The sequence below is a fragment of the Artemia sp. Qi Xiang Cuo genome, chromosome 2 (assembly GCF_049724085.1).
Source record: "Artemia sp. Qi Xiang Cuo chromosome 2, ASM4972408v1, whole genome shotgun sequence".
In the NCBI taxonomy this organism is placed as follows: domain Eukaryota; kingdom Metazoa; phylum Arthropoda; class Branchiopoda; order Anostraca; family Artemiidae; genus Artemia; species Artemia sp. Qi Xiang Cuo.
This window is the reverse complement of record NC_142795.1, coordinates 52,067,090-52,082,829: the sequence shown is the minus strand read 5'-3', so window position 1 is coordinate 52,082,829 and position 15,740 is coordinate 52,067,090. Positions and strand designations below refer to the sequence as shown.

Below are 15,740 nucleotides of genomic sequence, written 5' to 3'. Positions count from 1 at the left end.
ATTTGAAACCTATTGGGAAATCACACCCGACGGCAGTGTTCTGCTAGATCTAGCACCATGAGCACAAACCAAATAATCAAGGTATTTGGTATGGATCCATAGATGTCCCAGTACAAGTCTTATTGCAGACCATCCGATTTCATTGAAAAAATTTTAAGTGTTAATAATACCCTAATCATTGTTAATAGCAGTCCATCGACTTTGAAGATAGGCCATTCGCTATGCATCTTTCAAACAGCGAAGAATATTGAATTTTTTGTCCTCTTGGCCTATCGTATAAATTCTACACTGCATACATCAGCAACTTTATTGAAAGCAGTGGGAAAACTATTATTCAAAATCAACAAAGAGTACAGGATTTAACGACTAAGACATGTGGCTTTCATGCACTATTCTTTTCCATGTTCAGATGTCGTGACTATACTTACAAGCAGTTTCTCGACATCTACGTTGACTTACCTCGATTGAACGACTTTTTAGTGGAAAATATACTTACAAGCGTATTTAATATTGATTTTAGTGCCCTACTAATAAAATGTTCTAAAAATGTATGTGAAATTTTTTATTAATAAATGAAAATTATTCATTTACATTATAAAAAGCGACTTTTATACTCTTTAGATTTCATCTTCTACTAGGTAAAGGTATTTTTCGACAACCACTAATGCAGGTAGATTATCCGAATTCACAGTATACTGATCCTGATGTAGTGCAATGTCAGGCTCACATTTTCTACAGTAGAGTGTAACTTCACTCTTGCCATATCTCTTTGCATAGTCATTGTTACTATTCTCATTCATTCTGTAGAATTCACATGTTTCAATTTGCTTATTTGAAGCAATGTCACAAACAGTGTCCTCAAGTGGCGAATCACATTCCGTCACAGCCAAATAAAAATCAGTGGGCTTATAATCATAACACCCATTGTCTTCACAACGATGACGTAGAAACCATATTCTTTTGTTGTTCCAACAGTTGAATTGCTGACCCGGCTCCTCCTCCCAGAACAATCTAAAACCACGACGATGCCAATCTCGTAGCAATAAACTAAAATCACGCTTAGGATTCTTTCCAATCATACCGGGATATGTATTCTCCCATTGATTACATTTATCTTAGTGGCAATTGGAGCATAGGTGCCCTCTAGGATGAGAGTCAAACACCTCTTCAAGACAGGAATTACAACCTTTAATTTGCACATCATATCCTCTATGCAATTTACACGGGTTGGTTAATCTACACTTTTCAACATACTCATCAATCATTGTGCAATTCTCACATGATGACCAGCTGCCTAGTGTGTAAATACATAGTGGACATGTATGGAATATCTTTTCATGTGTTGACACTCTCACTGCCACAATTAAACTGAGCTAGCAACAACAACAAATTGAGTGGGATAGAGAGAGAGAGAGGAGTAAATCATCCTTGAACACCATCTTTCTCATGAAAAAAAAAGTCCTAAATTTCTAAACTAGTGTTTAAAAGCATATTCACAATATAATTTTGCCGTGTCATGATTAATATATCAATAAATTGTGTAAATGCATTTGGACCACGACGTAAAAGCTTCATGCAGTAGTCTAATGATGGAGAATCACTTTTCATTATATCGACAAGCATTCCCTGAGAAAATATCTTCCTTTGAATAGAAAGCTCTAGAAAATCATCATCTAGAGTCAAACGTTTTTCCATAAGCACTAGATTCCCCATGATTCGCTCTTTCTAAAATCTATCCATTTTTTAGAGTCCTAACACTCTCACAACCTACTTCAGACTAACCAGAATTTTTTCTACTCTAAAAAAATATACGCTAGTCTACTATAGAAATGAAAATACCTTTGATTTAGAAACAATTTTATTCAGCATAATTACAACAATAATACTCACTGATGCATTTTGTTCTCATCAATATATTTCACTAGCGCATCTAATGCTGCCTGAAGCCTATTTATATGCACAATATTCAGTTTCGCAGCAAAACATAATTGCTCCTCCAGCTGAAATTTGCTTAATGATATCACGCATCTAGCATACATATCGTCCCATTCAAGGCATAATCTACAGCCTCCTGTTATTTCCACAGCCGCATTTGGTACTCGTATATCTTTGCTGCTGCCGGCTCCACCATCAATCTCCAATAGTGTAAATGCTGCACTCATTTTCTCTACTAATATCCTCTCAAATAAACTATTCTCTCTGAATTCAATTCTCTTACTAATATGAATTGCAATGAAAATCACTCCTTTTATTTGAACCCAATCACCAATCAAGTTATCGTATATAGAATAACCTCCACTCTCTCTCTCTCTCTGATTGGCCCTAACAAAGGGATGCTGTCTCAAGAACAAGTCTGGTTGTGTTATATAATCGCAATTATACTCTCAAAACATGTTTGACCGCTTTATAGGTTTGCCAGTCATTTAAAATGTCCACGTGACACTGTACTGCATATTCTTGTGAAATGCCATGCGCAATTGAAATATATAGCAATAACCAGTCTGATTGTCTTATACAATCTCGACTATACTTTCAAAACGTGTTTGACCACTTTATAGGTATAAAAGGTTTGGTCGCTTTTTGCAATGTGCACGTGAAACTGTACTGCATATTCTTGTGAAATTCCATGTGTAATTGAAATATATAGCAATAACCAGTCTGATTGTCTTATACAATCTCAACTATACTCTCAAAACGTGTTTGACCACTTTATAGGTATAAAAGGATTGGTCTCTTTTTGCAATGTACACGTGAAACTCTACTGCATATTCTTGTGCAATTCCTTGTGCAATTCATATTCCCTATGGCCTTACTACTGGTTAGGGGCTAGGAGCTTCAGTTGTTATTAAAACTTGCATATTATACGGCCCACCTTCCAAGTATATATCTCTGGGAAACTTGCCAGGGGTTTGTCATAGAATAAACACCTGACCTAACCTTTGGACTCTTGCCAAGGGCGGGAACGTCGCCTAGAAACAGGTGTGTCGCGTGACGTCAGAGAGCTGCCATTGAAACTCAACGTTAATTTTCCTATGGCTGCCTTTGAAATCCAATGCTATTTTCCCTATGTTAATTTTCCTATCTGCGACTTTTAAGTGCCTATGACGGTACGACTGGAGTCTCATAGAAAAAAAGATATAGAATATTTGTTTTCAATGAAAAAGACTATATCAATAAAAAACCAACCGAAAATAATGAAAAACAAACAAAAAATTAATTCAAGAAACTTTTCCACAAAACAAGTTTGTCAAAGAATAGTAAAGAGCTCCATTAAGCCAAAAATGAGTAGAAATGAATTCACATAATTTTCCATGCGTAAACTACCACAAATCACCATCAATAAATGAACTAAACCCAAATCAATCTGAAATTACAATAAATAACCGAGTCAAACTCAAAACGAGCAAAAATTAACATGATTCAGTTTGACAACACCTTCTCAAGACTCAACACCAGAACATAATTTGCACTTTACTGAAAACAAAATACATTTTACATGTCTTCACTTTTTTGACTTTAATAAATAAAGAAGTGTTAAGACAGTAAGGAATAAATATCAGAATATGTATATTAACTGACAATGCACGGTTATTGGTTTTTCTTTAAGTAAAGGGCTAATTATGTTCTGGTCTTGAGATGACATGGGTATTGTCAGCCCTACTCCTTTAAATTTTTGCTCGTTTTGAGTTTGACTAGGTTATTTATTGTAATTTCTGTTCGTTTTGGGTTTCATTTATTTATTAATGGTGATTTGTAGTAGTTTTACACTTGGAAGATAAGAAAAACAAACTCGTAGAAATTGACAACGCTGTCGTCCGTAAACACTTAAACAATAAGAATTTGTTGGTTCCCAAAGACAACTATCCGTTCAAAGGAAAGCTAAACCTTCTTAAACTTAAAAAAAACAACATTTTTTTCTTCTTTTTTTTAATTTGGCGCCCCCTGCTGCCAAAAATTGCAGAAATTCATATGGAAGTCTTATAAAAAAATGGATTTGCAATTTTTTCTTAGTTTTTAAGATACTTACGGTATGTAAATTCTTCTTTTTTCCTTTCCTTAGGACTTTTCAATAAAGAAAAAAACTCAAATAAAATTCTCAATTTTGGAAACCTTGTTTTCCACGGGAAGGGGGGGTGTTTTCCAGGGGGTATTTTCCAGGGTTGGGGGCATTTCCCACGGGTGTTATTTTCCGCGGAAGAGTATTTTCCGGGTGATGTTTCAGGGGGGCGTATTTTCCACAGGGCGGGGGGTATTTTCCGTTGGGGGTATTTTCCGCGGGGGAGGGTTTTTTCCCTGGGGTGTGGGGGGGGGGGGGGGTAAATGCCTAGAATTAATTTTTTCATGGGTAGGCACGCGTGTAGCATCGGTATTCACAGCCTAAAGAACAGGAAAAGAAATAAGACAAATCTAGCGTCTAGGTGATAAGGAAGAATGCAATACGTTGAAGAGATAAAAAGGAAAATAATTGGTATGGCTGTAATAATACAAAAGGTAGAATTGAAAGTTGCTGTAAGTCCTTGAAATGCCAAATAACGGTGCTAGCGCTATAGGCAGATAAGGCAAAGATATTCAAAAGCAGAAAGGGGCATTATAAAATTCTGTTAGCTACAGCTTAAAACCTAGGCGATGACAATTTTATTAGAAAGCAAAGGACAATTTTCTTAGAAAGCGAAGCTAATTATGTGGAGACAGCTAAAACGAGAACTTAATATAAAGAATCAAAAGGAAAAAACAACAAAATAGTCAAACCCCTCCTTTTCTCCAAAAATGAAAATCCTAGAAATGCGCATGACTAAAATAATTAGTTTTGGTACCTGCAAAAGTCTTTTGCTATGTCATATTAAAGCTTAAAAATTAAGCCGCTGCAACTTATGCAAGCAACGCAATTGGTGGATCTAGTCAGGGACCATACCTTCCCCCTCCCTTTGGCTCCAAATATGCCCTGGATAAAACAAAGTTTGATTAGCAGCTGAAGATAAACTTGGTAACTAGAATGATTAAATAATTTTAAAATAATCTTAAAAACAATTCTGAAACATTTCAAGTTTTATACCAAACTTGCAAGGAACCCGAAACTGGAAAGATATTGAAAAGAATCGTGAGGGTTAACTTAATGAGTCATAAAAAAATGCTTTCTAATGGGCAGTTTTACGTAATTTGCAAATTCGCGGTAGAATATTTACAACAATAATAACAATGAGCCTTACTTTATACCCTTCTTATAATACAAATACAATTCTTTTGATGTCCTTCAATTTTCTGAAAACTCGCTAAGAATTTTAAGACAAACAGTTCAAATAGACGTTTGGTATTTTCTGGGATAGGACTATTCCACCAGTTATTAGAAGAAAAACGAACTTCTTAAATCAAATTTCGAAGGACAATTTTATGGTAAAAAAAGAAGAGTATAAAAGAGGATAATTCAAGGGAGTATTTTTTTTGCCAAGAAGAAAAAGGTTTTGGCGCTTCATGGGGCAATATTACTATCTAAAACCACAGATTATTGTGAAACCTAATAGATAGTCTGTGCTAAAACTATTAGGTTACCCCTTTGTGGTAAAACATTTTTGGAAAATTTCAAATAGTCCCACCACTTAGCGGTTCCTCTCCCATTATTTATTAAATTCAGGCTATTTCCCTGTTGCAGCATTGATCAGAGATTAGCACTGAAAATTTCCGTATTTGCAAAAATTGAACCCAAACCCTCCTTTTAGAAATCCTAGATCCGCCACTTAGTCAAGTCATAAGTCATACTTGTGACACGAGACAGTATCGAACCACTTCGCCGACTCATCCCTTTGTTTCTGCTTTCGCGTTCATAAATAATACAGTTTCGTGCCATTTTCAAAAGTTGATTAGGAACTGAGAAGTATACAATGAATCGTTAAAGCAAAGAAAATTGAAGGAGCTTTTATACACGCCGAAGCTGTGGGTGACAGATATTTCTTAGGATGACCGTACTGTCTATTTTTCTCTACAGTGGAGTACAGACAACAATAAACCGGATGATGTCCAAGCAGGGATACTAGGGATCACCCCATCAAACGAATTTTTTGAAAATCCTTCCTAAAATATACTACTGAGTACTATGTACGAGAAAATAAGGACTGAAAAATCAATCGTTTTCTGAAATAAAAACTATGAAACATATCATTGCTATAAAATTGTTGCCTCATTCCTAGCAGTCACACAACACTATATGAAGTACCCTGACAATGATGGCGATTCGTTTGCCAGCAATCTAACGTCTGCCTCACTTGGCGGCACTGAGATAGTTAAGAGTTATGAAGAAAATACCGGCATGTCATGTATTATAAGGTTCAAGGTTGTATCTTTCTTTATGCCGAATGGCTTTGTATCCTACTGTAAAAAGATTTTAGAATCACGTGTCGCCACATACTAATCGGGAGTCACAAATTCAGCTCCTCCATTTCTTCCGCCAAGTCTATGTTAATAGTAAAGTGAGTATAATTGACGTCTCCCTTGACATGAGACCTGGTTATACTTATTTTTTCTTACACGTGGAGCCCGTTGCAGGGCACCATAAGGCCAACTATCCTTTCTTGGGTACCTCAGCGAGGTCCTTTGAGCAGTAATATTCTTTGGAAGATGTATTTTCTGCTGCTAGGGCTAGGTATACTAGCACCATTTATCATCCCCTCTACTCATTTGTACTTTTTTTCTTGACATCAAGTTCTAATCCTGACTGAGTTATCTACTAGTGTCACAGATAAAAACTTTGGACAAAAAATCGAACTGGATCTATAGTTTGTTGTCCACTGTATCAAAACGTATTGTTTATCAAGGTTCAGAGTTCAGAGTTTATTCATCAATAAATACAGATTGGAAATACAGTACTCTTATTCCCCCTCAAAAGGCTCCATGTTCAAGCCAGGATACAAGAAGGATACAAAAAAATACAATATAAGCAAAAACCAAAAAAAAGAGAACCATAGCCAAATAACATATAAGATTAAAAAGAGAACATATCTAAGGCCTGAGAGTCAAAACGCAGAGAAGACCACCATACACCACGAAATAAACACTTAGGGGATATCAACTCCTTAGAGGAAAAGGAACAAATTAAAAAAAAAAAAAATGCTATTCTGCTTAATTCTTAACTAAATGGTCCTTTTAAAAGTCCCAAACGAGTGGCATCTGTGTATTGAGGAAGGTAGGAATTTCCAGACCTGTTGACAAGCAATGAGGGGATTGAAATCTGATCGCATAGTAGTATTAGGAGGAATGCAGATACTATTTGAAGAACAAAGGCTATATAGAGCTGAATCAGAAATAAACACAGGAGTCTTTTCAAGAGATTTTGGAGGATTGCCATGAAGTCGATGGAAGACAAAAGATGCACAAGAAAGAATGTAAATAGACTGTAGATTTAAAAGCGGTTTTGGTGAGGAACGGTTGGTGTCCATGACTAGACGCCGTGCTTTATTATGCATGAAGAGAGTGACCGCAGTGTAGAAGAAAAGTAGACATTCATACAATGGGGCAATACGAAACATATGACTAGACAAGGCAGAAAAAAAGAAGCTTCGGAGTAAATCCAGGAAATGTGTGTCTGGGTTTTCGAATGATACCCAAACTCCGTAAGACATTAACCCTAATCATGACTATATGGTTTATAGATGAAAGGTTCTCATCAGGCAGGATAGCGAAAAATCGAACCACCCGATTCTATCGTCAACACAAGGAGCCTTGTGACACCTAAAGGTGTGCAAGCTAAGGAAAAGCTATACCAATTCAAGAAAAAAATGTGACTTACAAACATTCAAGGCCAAATAATTAGCATCAAATCATGAAATTGCTTCCTCGAATATTGCCACAAGGTTAGACTTGATTTTACATTCTGTCTTCCCAAGGGTTCCAAGAGTGGTGTCATCTGCAAAAGCTATGAGGAAATCTTCATTATAAGGAGTATAGGAACACGAAAGAACATCAGGTTGACACAGCTTGCAGCATGCTAGAGACCTGATGTTTTTGACTGCCGAAATAAGATCATTTACATAAATCAGAAATAAAACGGGGTCAAGAACAGATCCTTGAGGGACGCCATAATCTACTTCAGAAGGGCTTCGGAAAAGCGGATCAATATAAATAAACCTACCAGAAAGATATGATTCAAACCAAGAGAAAGCATTTTATCTTATACAAATATGCGATAGTCTCCAAAGTAGAATCCGATGGGTCAAAGAATCAAAAGCTTTGAGAACATCCAAAAACAAAGCTGCCGGGATATGACCAGAATTTATTGCACAATGAATGAATTAAAGAGAGCTGCGCAAGCATGCTCTGTGGAGTGATTCTCTTGGAATCCAAACTGGAAATCATGCAAAAATTCTTTGCAACCAGAAAACTAAGAAGCCTGGATAACATAGCCTTCTTATGAACTTTGCTGAAAACAGATAGGAGCGAAATTGGCCTATAATTAGCAGGATCACTCCGAGAACCACCTTTATACAGCACTATAACATTTGCTCTCTTGAGAGATTCAAGGAAAATTTCTATCGCGAAAGAGAGATTGACACGCTTAGCCAATGGTGACAGAATAGCTGGCAGAAAGGCACGGATAACCCTTGTAGGAATTCTGTGTGGCCCTGAAGACGATGATCCTTTAAGAATATTCACGATACGAGCCACCTCAAACTCAGAATCGGAGTTCACGATCATTGACTTTAAACACGAGGGTCCAAGATAGGCTCTGAAATCGCAACAAGAAGTTGCAGAGCTTGCAGAAGAAGCAGTTGTCATCCCTATATTAGTAACATAAGAGGTAAGCTCTAGCTGACCATCTTCTTCTCCTTGGACGGTTTTACCATCAACCATCAGCATTGTTGGAACTGAAGGCAGAGGGGGAGTAGTTCTAAAAACCGAATTAGTTAAATACCATGTCTTCCTAACATCCTTTTCAACATTCAGAAAATTTTCTATGATAATACTGAGACTTAGCCTTCCGACACAGAGAAATACATATACTCCTATAGGCCTTGAACCGTTGATGATGAGCTACAGATGATGAATCCTTGTAAAGCTTCCACAAATAATTTTTCCTTTTCCTGTTTTTTTATGGAGAACTGGAATCATCCATGGATTCAGCGGTGCTATGCTTTTCGAAGTATGGGGCGCTGGACCCTGATGGCAAACTTCTGGGATACCTTCTTTCACTAAGTCATAAAAGAAATCAAAAGAGTGGTTAAAATCCGATTCAGCAACCAAACTATCCCACGGCTGATCAGTCAGATGAGAATTAAGTAGACTCAGCTCTGTATCAACAAAACTTAAAAATGGGAGATTATATGGTGATGCTATACCCTGAGCTTGATCAGCACTCTTATATCGGGGAATAGCGGGAAAATGATCAGAAATATCACTAACCAGCACCGATTTATCTAAGACTTCTAGTGAAGAAAAAATATAATCAATAAGAGACGCATGTGTCTCAGTAACTCGGGTTGGTATACAAACCGAAGGTAGAGTTCCCAAAGAGAGCATCATCGACAAAAAATCTGTAGCCGAAGCAGAATCCTGATACAGCAGGTCGAGGTTGAAATTGCCCATAAGGATTAGTTCACAGGGATACTTTTGGACTGAGTCCTAAACCTCTTCCAGAATTTTTCATAAACAAAGGAATAGACCAACTAGGGAACCTGTAAACCAAACCCAAAGCTAGATTCTTACACCCTTACTTAATCTCAATAAATAGAGATTCAAAGATTCCTTCCTCATTTCTGCTCAAACTACTTCGGACATTGTATACAAGACGATTAGCAACATAAAGGGCAAGGCCATCTCTCGCCATCTGTTTCCCGTTCAGCCTCTCCATCCTATATCCTGGAATATCTAAAATTATATCCTTATTTGAATACAGGATAGTCTCACATAATCCAATAATATCTGGAAGGATGTGCGAAAGTACAGTATGCCTGGCCCCCAGCCCCCCATTGCATTTCCTGGCCGAGGGCCACATAACGGAGATCAGCACCGCCGATTTGGACCTTAAGGGTCTAGACCTTAAGGACCTTAAGGTTAAGCCGTCATACTTACTTACTTTACTTTACTAATAATATCAGGAGTTCCACAACTAATTATCCGTTTCAGCTCATCAAAAGACGAGCAAAGTCCCTGAATGTTAAGGTGAAGCAAAGAGAAAATACCCTCTCGTTGCCATCTCAACCTTTCTTTCATTATAGCCCTAGAGACCGGTATTGAACCACATTTTTCGTATAGCCTATTGTTTAAAATAGGCTATACGAAAACAAAATAGAAAAACCGAAACAACTGAATCTGAAATAAGGAATAGTGGAGAGGAAAAAAATAAGGAAAAAAGTAAAAAGTAATATAATATAGCTAAGGATAGGTGAAAAAAGGTAAGGAAAGTTAAGGAAAAAGAAATAAGGAAAGACTAGGAAACATTCCAAAAATAAGGAAAAGGAATCGTCGATGGATTCATTAGAAGATCAATGCACACACACGCAGGAGCATAATCATATTATAATAAATATAACAATAAATATATCAAAAGGATACTAAAAACAAGGGAAGGAACGAGACGAGATAATATAAGATAATTAGACAACACAAATCAGTTTTCATTCAATTGAAGTGATGATCGCGTTAGACGCACTAAAAGAGATGTTAAACGGATCAAAACAGACATCCTCTACACGCGTCCAGTTTTTCACTTTTGAATTTTTCTTAGCTTCAAGCCAGATATTAATCGCTTTCGAAATAACTCTGGTTCTAGCCACTTTCACTAACGGAGAAGCAGAAGTGCGCAGGCTATACACTTACGCTATAAGTTCTTTACGGCGACGTGCTAGGTCTCGAGGTAATTCGTAACTGGTACTTTTACGAGAGCCTTTGAGCTTTCCACAGTTCCGCATAATATAATGCTTATAATGCTTGTCAACGTGACTACATAGTCAGTGATCCAAGGCTCGCTATCGTTCAAAAAAAGGGAATGGGTGGCTCATATCAGCTCCAGTTGGTTTGAGGGTGGATTCTAGGATAATTGGGGGCGCTTACAACGAATATCGGGGTTCACGAGTTCGCACGCGTGTAGAACATGGTCATTTTAGCCTATGAAGTCAAATTTGGCCTATAACGACGTCATACCACTCTTGATTTTTTTACATGATAAAATAAACCGAAAACTTTATAAACTTGAGATATTCTGAATACTAAGAAAAAGTACTTTCACCTAATATTTTAAATTTTTCTTCAAAACATTTTTTGTTTATTTAACCCCTGTTTAATTTTTAAAAAAAGTATTGTCAGTGCACTTTTTCTTAGTTTTTTCGGTGTTTCTGAAAATATTGCAAGCATAAGTATATTTTTTTATGCTTTTTTTGAATTTTAGTCGTCATTACGAGTCAAACTTAATGCCTTTTTTGGAAAAAATATTAATTCTTGAGCGACTAATTATCTGTTCTAAATAGCGTCATAGCTTTCATAAATTAGCCTACAATGACTAAGTTTCTTTAAGTTTTTTTTTAGCTGTTAAAAAAAGATGAAAACAAATTAAACTGCACATCATTCGAACCGTCCGAATGTCCTTTACATGTTGTTAATAAAAACAAAGTCGAAAATTGAATCTGCAATAATAAATAAGCGTTTGAACTAGAAAATCCCCCCCCCCCCAAAAAAAAAAGAACATTTTCTGAATAGTGGCGTTTTACTCTAAATATTTTCAACACAACCTATAACTTTTATTTCACCAAACGATAGATCGCTCTTTTCCGAATCAAATAATTTATTGATATTCTATACAACTAATGTTTTTGACCAGGAAAAGAAAAAGCAACAGATGCCTTGTTCTGCGATGGCATGCGCGAATTTGGTTTCCACAGGAATAAAAAAAAGCCGAGCTTGCCGAGAATCTTACATATCGGGTTTTAGTTGCATAAAGTACTTAGCCATAAAAGGATTATTTCTTCTTTATAGGCTAAAATCGTCAAGTTCTACATTAGCGCGAGCTTTTGCATCCTGATATTCGTTTAAGCACCTTAGATTATCCCAGAATCCATACTCAAACCAACTGCGGCTGATGTGAGCCACCCCCTCCCTTTTTTGAACGATAGCGAGCCTTAGATCACTGGCTATTGTATAAAGTACTGAAAACTACGACATAAAAGGAAAGGATTTAGTATATTTATCTGATCTAGCTAAAGGTAAGGATTCCGGCAACAACGATTATAGGGGGGTGTTAGTTGTCTTGCGTGAGGTACACCATGTTGGTACAACTAATTCTGAAGCATGCAAACAGATAGGAGATTTGTTGGACAGCACTACTCCACTTTTCTCGATTTACAACGAGTCCAGATATACCATAAAGAATCATAGCATCTGGATCAACTATTAAATCTTATCCGTACCAGAAACGACTATCTTTATGCTGAAAGAGCTGCGGACTAGGGATCACACATAAAAGCCACAAAAGAGATGATTCCGATTTTCTTCCCATCTGGAAACCATAAATACGCCGCAGTTGTGCTTAATTACCTAGAAGAAATGCTACGCCTGCCTGAAAAAGCGCCAGAAGTTCACAGAGAGTTTGTAAGTGATAATTTTGTTGTTAGGAAAACAACCATGCCGTTTTGCAGCAGTGCATGCGATCTGACTTTAGAGTCCACCGTGAATCTGGACAGCAAAGGTCATCGAGGAGTTTTTGGTATCGTTGGTGCGACAACGAATGGAAATGTCAGGGATCGATATCTGGCTACTCTCCCCTTTCACACAGCAGTCACCAGAACGCTAAAAGTAAACCTGAATATGGATGACGAGGCAATGAAGCATCATGAAGATACAACTGCGTTTAAGAATCTGACAATAAAAGGTAAAATTCGGGTTATGGACTTGGTAGAGTTGCTCGGAAATCCATTCAAGACGACGAAAACAGAGATGTACAACTTTATGTCAGGGGATAGAGCTCCAGAAGCCGTAGCAAATAGTCTGCTGAACTTTTGAGACATTGACCTCAAAGCCATGAGCTCATATCTCGACAAGACATCCACGAAAGTAAAATTTGACAGAGTACAAAGCTTTGCCTCTGTTGCCAAAAAAGGAAAAAAAGAAAGAGCCACGAAACAATATTTTGGGGAAATTGAGCTGCTGAACGAGCTCTGCGTCTTGCAAATTCAACACAAAATTTGTCCCTCTATGAGCTGCTGAAGTACGAGCTAATGCCATATCCGGCCTCACTTGCAGCATTATCATCAATTCGGAAGGACCCTCAGCTAAGTACTGGTACAAGGTCAGCAGCCTTGAAATACATTCTGCAACAGTCTGGCTTGCAGTCATGGCCAAAAATGATTCCACATACGCTTTTTGAAGACTCTCCTCGATCTGACTAATATTTGATATCATGAGTGTCATAAGGTGTTATCGACCAGAACAAAATGAGAAGCTAGCAGATTTTGGAATAAGAGTTTACGATGGGATTCTTAGGAACATACCCGAAGCCTTTTAGTCTATCTATTTAGTTGGTGACAGGTATGACGGTCTTAGTGACGATAGAACCCGTGATTACAACTCGTTCAACCTCAAAGAAGCATCTGGCTGTCGAGAAAGAAGAGGAGATCCTAGAGGAAATATTTCAAGCCCGTTCACTTCCTCCAGCAAAGTTGCAACACTATGGGACGGGATTCTTAGTAGTCGCTCAGCCAAAGGTCGACTCTTAAAAGTTCTTTTCGAGGTCTGGGAGTACAAAATTTCGACCCATCTGATGGTTCGTATCGCTGGAGGTTTCGAGATTCAATACAGTGCTGTTACCGTTACGCCCCATGGAAGCTTTGTTGATGATGATCTCTCGTCTGGCCATTAGGAAGCAGACACTCGGGTGTTATACCAAACAGCATTTGCCACAAGACGAAAGAGCACACTTGTGAAAATACAAGCCAACGATAATGATATCGTCCTACTAGCAGCATAATACTTCCAGCATCTTGCTAGTCTTGGCCTCAAGCAGCTAGCTTTGGGTTAAGTTTTCGTGCTACTGCATACCTACTCATGCGGCAGCACAAAAACTAGGAGTAACATTTTGCAATACCTTGCCGCTTGTCCACAACTTGATTGAATGTGACACCACAATATTTCTGTATGGAATCGGAAAGGTCCACTTTTTTCGAGCTGCGAAGTCTTCAGAAACTTTGTTGGGGTCTTTAGGTGATGAAGTTTGAGCCCTTGCAGAGAAACCATCATCTGTGCAAAGTAATGGTTTAGTCAACGTCTGTAAGCAGCTTGTGGTTACAGTGTATGGCAGAAGTGCGACTAACTTCGATAGTCTGAATGATCTTCGAGCACATTTGAACCCAAGATTGGAGGATTTGCAGCTTTTACCACCAACTAATATCTCGTTTCTGCTTTATTTGAAAAGTTGCATGTTCCAGTCACTGATTTGGATCAAAAGCCACATGCCCCGTATTGATTTACCTCGGGCTACCGATTTGGGCTGGAGAATTGAAGACCATGAATTGAAGCCAGACCTAGTTTCTGCGATGCCGCATGGGCTAGCATCGCTTTCTTTTTGCAACTGTGACAAGACGAGGTGCGACTCGCACTGCAAATGCTCCAAAATAGGTTTCTGTGACAGCGCATGCAAGCCTGGAGCTGACCCCCCAAAAATGCCTACTTTCCGATGTGAATCAGAACGAGTCCGAAGACCAAGATGAAAAAGAAAAAGAGATTTGAGCCACCGTTTCATATTCAGTTTTAATATTTGATTTTTTGTTTGTTTTGATATTAAATTGCTAATGCAGTCATCAAAACCTTACTTTCAGCTGATCGTGACATTTAGTGTCTACTATATCAGTGGCCACTGACCCAATCTAACCGATTCGATCATTGGCCCCTGCTATGCTGGGATTTAAAGAAAATAGTATTTTAAATCAGCCTTAGTCACCTCAGCACCACACGTTCACACGACTTCGTCACTTTGAGGCTCGTATATGAGTCTACGTAAGCCAGATTGTATCTACTACTACTACAAAAAAAAAAAAAATAGTTGCTCAAGAATTAAGATTTTTTGGAAAAGAAGCACATGCTTTGACTCGTAATGACGAGCAGAATTCAAATAAAGCATAAAAAATATACCAAATTCGCGCATGCGATCGCAGAATTAGGCATCTGTTTTTTTTTTCGTGGTTAAAAATATCAGTTGCATAGAATATAGATACATGATTTGATTCAAAAAAGAGCGATCTATTTTTGGTGAGATTAAAATCTTAGGTTGTCCTGAAAATATTTTGAGTAAAGCGCCACTATTCAGAAAATTTTCTTTTTTTTGGGGGGGGGGGGATTTTCTTGTTAAAACGCTTAGATATTCTTGCAGATTCAAGTCTCGACTTTGTTTTTATTAGCAACGTGTAGAGGACATTCTGATGGTTCGAATGATGTGCAATTTGACTCTTTTTCATTTTTTTTTAACAGTTAAAAAAATTAAAAAAAAAAAACCTGGTCCCTGTAGGCTAATTTGTGAAAGCTATGACGTCATTTAGAAAAAATAAATAATTGCTCAAAAATATTAAAAAAAAAAAGAGTACATGGTTTGACTTGCAATAACGAGCAAAATTCAAATAAAGCATAAAAACTATACTTATGTAAGCAAAAATTTCAGAAAAATTGAAAAAACTGAGAAAAAGTATGTTTCAAAACCTTGTTTACAAAATTAAATAAGGGTTAACAAAAAAATGAAGGTTGTGGGGAAAAACTAGAAATACTAGGTACAAGTA

The 15,740-nt window shown here is 37.4% G+C and overlaps 1 protein-coding gene across 1 annotated transcript in view; it reads right to left on the bottom strand.

Annotated features, from left to right (window-relative positions):
- The window catches only part of LOC148955358 (tubby-related protein 4-like), a 191,607-nt gene that overhangs the window by 140,684 nt on the left and 35,183 nt on the right, over positions 1–15,740 (bottom strand). The window lies entirely within an intron of this gene.